Here is a 7,806-nt window from a genome sequence, read left to right as displayed (position 1 = left end):
GTTTTTGCTTAGGATTATTTTCAAACGACGCGATACTTTTTGCATTTATGTACGCTGACACGCGGTTCGATGTTGTTTGGTCGTTGTGAAGCTGTCTTTAATCGTCTGCGGTAATCGCTGCGGGCGAGCGTATCCATCAGGCGGTGTCGTATCGCTCCGAGTCGTGGATCGCGTAGGACTTTCTCTGCAAAAATATTTAGGGAGCACGTAAGAAACAAAATTGTACGGAGGAATCATTTAATTTTAAACAAATCAATGTTCTTGTCGGCTGATTGGCGGCAAGAAGTATTCATTACGTAAAAGATAAAAATAATTACTCTCAATATTGATGTGAACGACGACGATTGGTTTTTTTCTAACGTTCAGCATTTGTTACGTTCGCTTTTCTTTGTGAGAAATCTTTAAAATCCGGCTTTGTACAAATTTCGAATCAACTCTTAGTACGATTGATTTTAACCCTTTTTGGATGTGTTAACAAAATGTCATTCAAAAACACACATCATTCTTATCTGCAAAGGAAATTTACAACTTTATTCAATCGCATGAAACGTTATCACGCCTTGTTAGCGTGCGGTAACTAATTACAAACTATTAACTGTAATTTGGTTTGCATTTTCAACACCGAGCTTCGTGGTATTCCGACTCCTACCGTACGGGACAGATGGTTGAAAATTGAAAATCAAAATTCTCGTTTTGGGGCCGGATTATAAAGATTGCCTCGCACAATTCAATTCCCGACTCACTGGTTTGAAAGGCGATGGATAGATGCGTTAGGGTATGGTTACATTCATTTTGAACGACGCTATGTGTGCTTTGAAGCGGTTGATAAAATAATCCAAGAAAATCAAAATAAGCTTTCCATGGCACACTCGCGTAATCATTTCTAAAACCATTTATATTTTGATTACTTTTAAACTAGGAATATCGATATATATGTGTAAAATATTTAATCTAGCCATCACAAAACAGTAATTTTATGGATTCTGTGTCCTAATAATTAAGAAATATAAAGAACAAATAGTTTGAGCAGTTTTCTAAACGAGAAGTGTTTATAAAAATTAAACTGATCACTATCGACGGGCTCCGTGTATATTTATACTATTTCTCGCATATGTTTGTCATCTTTTAAAGAGCTAGCGTATAATCTGAGGAGCAATTTACGTGAAAAACTATGTGAGAAACGTATCGTGAAATGCGGCGCACGTCATTCATTTTCGACCAAAATACTTGTTTAAATATGTGTTTTTCCGCTTAGTAATTTTGAAATATGATCGCGAACGGACTGGAATTTTTAATATCACCGCATCGTGACAAGATTTGTTTCAAGGGATATGCCAAAGTTTAAAAAAAAATGTAATTTGCGCTTTTTTTAAATCACTGATTATTTTAAATATAAACGAGAGAAATTTGATGTTTTTCTTTATGTGCCATTCTAATTGTGAGTACTAAAGTATAAATATTGTCATTTATTTTACCATAATTATGAAAACATGCACATTTCAGTGATTGTTTTTTTTAATGTTGTTAAAAATTAATAAATTTAAATTAACCTTTTTTTTTCATTTTAAAATATGTTTTCAATTGTTTTTAACTTATTTTCTTTAATCTTCATTTGCCTAGTCCCTCTATGTAAGTCTCATGCATATATATATATATATATATATATATATATATATATATATATATATATATATATATATATATATATATATATATATATATATATATAGATATATATATATATATATATAGATATATATATATTTATATATATATATACACATATACACATATACACATATACATATATACATATATATATATATATATATATATATATATATATATATATATATATATATATATATATATATATATATATATATATATATATATATATATATATATATATATATATATATATATATATATATATATATATATCGCTTAAATATCAATAAAAAATGTGTGGGAAATTGTACATTTGATCAGATAAGTTAGTTATTATTGTGTATTGTTTAATAATCAAGATAACACTGCGTCGCTACGATGCAGTGACCTGTGCACCATTGGGTGTGGATAAGGGTCAAGGAGTTGGATTATTCAATAATAATTTAAAATATATATGAAAATTAGAAGCCTCTTTTTTTTATTTATAAATATCATTAAAATATGTAAAATTGTAATGGATGATTTAAACTGATTGGAAAAATTATGTATATTTTTTTTTATTTGTTTGCATTGTTTATAAGTACGTATTCTTCTTTTTTGTTTTATTTAAATTTATTTATTAATACATTCGAAATACCACAAATAAATTTACTGCCATCCTCTGAAAATCAGAAAAAAAGTTCCATTTTCAAGCGTCATCGTAATGTTGCCATAATATACTTTTTTTTTTTAAATATATGGCTGTCGAATTTTTCTTAATCCATGGAACGGTTAAAAAAAATCGAGAGGGGAGGTGATATTTTTGTGGTATTTATATGCATTTAATATTTTTTTTTAAGAAAAAAATATTTCTCATTTGTCACTACGTTGAGAAACGCGTGACAGCGCAAAAAACGCATAAAAATTTGAATTTCGCACATCCATTTGTTTGTAGTATTTTTCTTTGTTTATTTGTAAGTCAGGTTATGTTAATTTTTTTAGTTCTGTATATTAAATTAAATATTGTTTGTATGTTTAGTTGCATTTTAGATTTAATTGATAAGATTTACGGAGAACAAGTGGTTTCGTAGGTTATACCACATATGAGAAGCACTGTTATTATTTGTATTCTTTATTCCTTAATTTTCTAAGCACGTTATTCCAAAAAGTGACAAGAGATAGATTTTTCGCCTAAAAATGAATCAACACAATTTCCTCTATAAAAAAAAATACTTATTTAAAATTTAAATATACATATTTTAATCAGCTATGGTACCATGTTGCATAGCTTTATTATATTTAAAAAAATAAAATAAATTATGTCACATTTTAGTTTATTTTCATTTGTAAGTAGTTGATCAGTTGTCACTTCAGTTTCAAATGATGAAGAGTCGAATAAACATTTATTGTATATATTTTTCGTTTTATTTTGTTTTTTCATCCCCCTCCATCTTGCTTTTATTCCATTTTTTTTTTTTTTAAACATTCATAAAAATGGCTTAATAATTAAATGATTTTTTTGATATGTTTTTTCGTATAAATTTTGTGTTTAATGATGAGACAAATTGCTTTATATCAAGGGTAAAGATATTTCCTAATTGATTTTTACCTTTCACACACATTTTGATGGTCGGTGTCCAGTTTTCGAAAAAGGAAATATAATTCTATAAAATGGGGAATTGAATGAATTTCTTAATATACATTCATGTGTGGATGTAATTCAGTTTATCGATAAGATCATATATCCTGTTTTGCGAATTTTCTATGCATTTATAACAATTTTATTGTGATTTCTCCAACTTCGTAATATGGAAGTTTTACCGTATTTAGGTAAGTGGTTACAGGAAATGTTTGGATATCAAAGAGACACAGGTTCGATACCTAATGTAACCTTTTTTTATATCATCAAGTATGCATTTCATTTTTGAGCACATTAAAAACATATTTTCATAGATGTCAATGATTATTTATGAGATTGACAAAAATTATGTCAATGATTATTTATGAGATTGACAAAAATTATGTCAATGATTATTTATGAGATTGACAAAAATTTATCAGTTCTTTTTCCTGTGGAATGATAGAATCGTGTGAATGTGTCATATCGTCTATATCTCCCGACATTTGATTCTGTACAATATCACACAGTCGCAACACGCATTATCTCATTTATTTTTATAAAAATTTATTTTACTATCCATTCTTAAAAATAAATCCCTATAAGTAATTCCTTCCATATTTTTTGTATAAACTATGCTCTACTGTCTTTGAACAATTAGTTTAATTATGTATATAGTAAACCCCCATATAACGCTGAGATAGGTACCGCGTTATCGGAGGGAACGTTATAGGGGGTGTTTTAAGATTGTATGTTAATTTAACCCATTGCACCTCTAACAACGATGACATAATTTGTTTAAACAACATTATTTAATTTCGACACATTTTTTATTACAATAATAAAATTAACACAAAAAATATTACACACGAAATAAAAATGGTAAAACATAAAAGCATTATTTTTTTACAACTGTGATTGTTTATATTTTTAATTATTAAATTTAAAAAATTTAAATCAGTAACCGAAATATACTTATTTATGTAATTTTTATGAATAAAGTTATTGTGATTCAGTTTTAATGTAAAAAAAATCACTTTAAAGACAAATCAGCGAATCGCCGGCTTTGTGAGTTAATGACAAATTGACCTTGGCCGGCGATTTGCCGGCTTTGTGTTGCGATGGGTTAATAATGACTCCTTTCAGTCGTTTCTGATAGTTATAATGTAATTCATTTTAAATTCCTCCGAAAACGGGGAACCCATCTCATTGTTATAGAGGGGTTTACTATAATTACTTTTTCTAAAGAAATACCACTTTTGCGTGTTATTAAAATACTAAAAATTTAATAATAATAATAGCAGTAATTTTTTAATTGACGAGGAATTCAAAGTCACTATTGGACCTATTAAGAATACGACTCCAAATTAAGATTTTTTTTGATGTATACTTGTAATGTTACTTATCTTCATTCCGCCATTTTGTTTTGAAGTTTTATTTTTTTTATTTTATAGAAAAGAGAAATACTTCAATTTCATACTATTTCTGTGAGTCTAAGCGGCTCATTATTAGAAATAGGTATCAAATTGTGGTAGAGTGGGTTCGAACCGAGAAACTCTGACTCAAGAGTCTGCGACACTAACCACGGGACCACAACCCGAAAGTATGTGTCGTTACATACACATTGACACCGAAATCGCTCCAATCAAGAGTCGCTTTAGTGATCTCAATCATACTGAATCGCTTTAAATCAGATGTTGGTAGCACAGATCTGATGATTAGCGTAAGATTATGTATGAGACGTGAAGCCAATAGACCGACCTGTGCAGTTAATTTACACAGAATAAATTTACTGCACTGCTCATTCTTGAAGAGTTATTGCTGAGGGTGAGAGAATTTTTTGCGACACTCGATTTTTCACATATTTCTCAGTCCTTTCAACAACGTCATATATCAAAAATCATAAATTTTCAGTTGTGCATGTTTTCAGAATGCCCAAAAAATGTACTATATCCCAGCAAAAGTGGCATATTTTTAACTTAATATTTACCCGCTACAGGGCAGAAAGTGTTGTTTTTACGTTTTGAAGAAAAGGTATTGTTTAATTACTTTTTAAATATACTAAATATTTTTCAAATGGAGAAATAACATTCAGGTTTTACCTAAAAAGATCTGTTGCACAGTAAAAAGTTAAAAAAGTGGCTTGATATTTATTTTTAATACATTTTATTATATTTTTAAACTTTAAAAATGATCTGAAAAATCTTTTTTTTTTATATATGACGTTGTTGAAAGGAGTGAGCGGCAAAAATATCCAAAGTATTATAATACAAAGTCATCACATAGTTTACCCTAAAATCAATGTAAAAATTTGATCTCAACAGAACAGAGTTCAATTCTTGACCGTTTCTAGCCTCTTAGCTTATTTTAACTTCACTATTTGTAATGTTGGTAACAGTGAGCCAATGAATTGACACCCATAGGGCGTTTGTGCACTACATGGAATTTTACCGTCCGGCATTCCGGTTTTGAAAAATGAAAGTGACAACGACAGTTTAGCGTGATGGAATTTACGCGCAACGTAACGTTTTACATTGTTCACGCATTGATCCGAAGAAAGATGGACAAAAGCTCAAGCTAATCTTAGCCAATAATCGTTTTAAAACGTTTACTGACGTATCAGATGGTAAAATTCCGTGTTATTTATTCCGTGTAGTGCACAAACGCCCATACGTTTATTGTAGAATTGCTAATGTTGGTAGTTGGTAATGACAGCTTAAATTCCATTTGGTAATGCAATAGTATATCAGTTTAATTTTTCTAAAATATATAGAGTTTTCTTTATATCTTCAGAAATTTTAGACAGACCATAAAAAATAAATAAATAAACCTACAATGGGCAGCAATTAGCGAGTTGAAAAACCAACCCATATTAGCCCAGAGTGCCAACCTAGCCATACTATACATAAAAACAAGGTGGTATTTCTTTATAAAAAGAACGTAAAATAGATTTATTTATAAAAAAAGTAAAACATTTGTAAGTTAATTTTTCAAAATATTATAATATATGAAAATATTTTTTAATCTTTTTGTATTGGACCAAAAACAGGATATGTTTACTATTTAATATTTAACACAAAGTATTTTATATGTTTAGAAATCTCTGCTTATTTTAAAAATACTTATATCCCTCTTTTTAAGCAATTCCTAAAATGTAATAAAATAATTATTTTTATTTCGATTCAAGCAATACAATTTTTTGAAGTAAACCGTCTCGGGAGGGTATTATTTTCATCAACCGAGTGGATTTATCGTTTCTTGTTTTCTCCAAGGCACAATTTTTATTAACCCCGTATGAAAATGGGTTACGCTATTGCGCAGAATTGATGTGTGTGTACTTGTATACATAATATGTATTTGACTTAAATTAATATCATGTTTTATACTGTTTATTACAAAAGATTAGTATGTGTACGATTAAAATAATAGTTAAAATATTTCTATAATAATTAGAGGCGAATCGACCATTTGAAAGTGCGCAAGTTTGGGTATTATGTGTGACGTATGACGCTTTGAAATGGTCGATTTCGCCTTACGATTTATCAGTGTCTTCTATACTAAATGTAAACAACCATGACGTAGATTTGGTAACACCATACCAGCTGTTATTAGTAAACTAAATAAAATTTTGGTGTAACACGAAATTATCATATTTTATCACAAACGTTACATTTATATAAATCGGTTTATATTTATTAATTCGATCAGTGCCTATTATAACCGGAAAACACTCAAAATATTGTGTAAATTACGAAAATTCCATGTAATTCTCGATTGGAAATTTCTAGTCCAAAATATTAAAAAGTAGGTAGGTACGTTCAGAGTATGTAAAGACTCTCTGGCGCTGCATTTTTTATGTATAGAAGGCACTGAAAAATCTGCATGAGCTATCATAAAATATAATACGTAGATTTGCTGAAATACTGAGTGTCTGTGTAAAACAATGTATGTACTATAATATACTAATCGTATTGTTTCGATTTTCGAGGTGTGCGCGAGGATCGGCCATTTTGAATTGCGCGCCAGCGCGAGGACTTCGTTAGTCTAGTGTTTCTTTCTATGGAAATTACGACAGATGTAATTTTATTTTTTTTCTATGGCAATTACGACAAAAATGTAATTTTAATGAATGTTGCATAACCGACGATAATGTAAATGTTTGTGTAAAATATATGTTATGTCAGTGTGGATACTATGTCCCCGTCTTTTCGTTTTACAAAATTAAACAAATATTTCAATCACACGTTTCTTACACGCGACATTTTATATGTGTATGCTTCGCCACGTCTTTGAACCGCGTTCGGGATAAATCTTTGTAAAAAATGATGTACTATGATTTTTGGTAATGTGTAAATATATTAATCGACTATAATATATATGAATAAACTATCTAACGATAAGTTTTAATATTAAATCCTTAATGTAACTAATTTAATCTGTGTTAAGGTACGGCTGGGGTTTTTTCTTTTTTTTCTTTTGAGGGGGGATCAATACGATATCTCTTTTACCATACACTCTTTATATACGAACGATGTATT

This window comes from Brachycentrus maculatus, unplaced genomic scaffold (genome assembly GCF_059751285.1).
Source record: "Brachycentrus maculatus isolate JH-2025_06_01 unplaced genomic scaffold, ASM5975128v1 h1tg000033l, whole genome shotgun sequence".
Lineage (NCBI taxonomy): Eukaryota > Metazoa > Arthropoda > Insecta > Trichoptera > Brachycentridae > Brachycentrus > Brachycentrus maculatus.
This window is presented reverse-complemented; position numbering follows the sequence as displayed.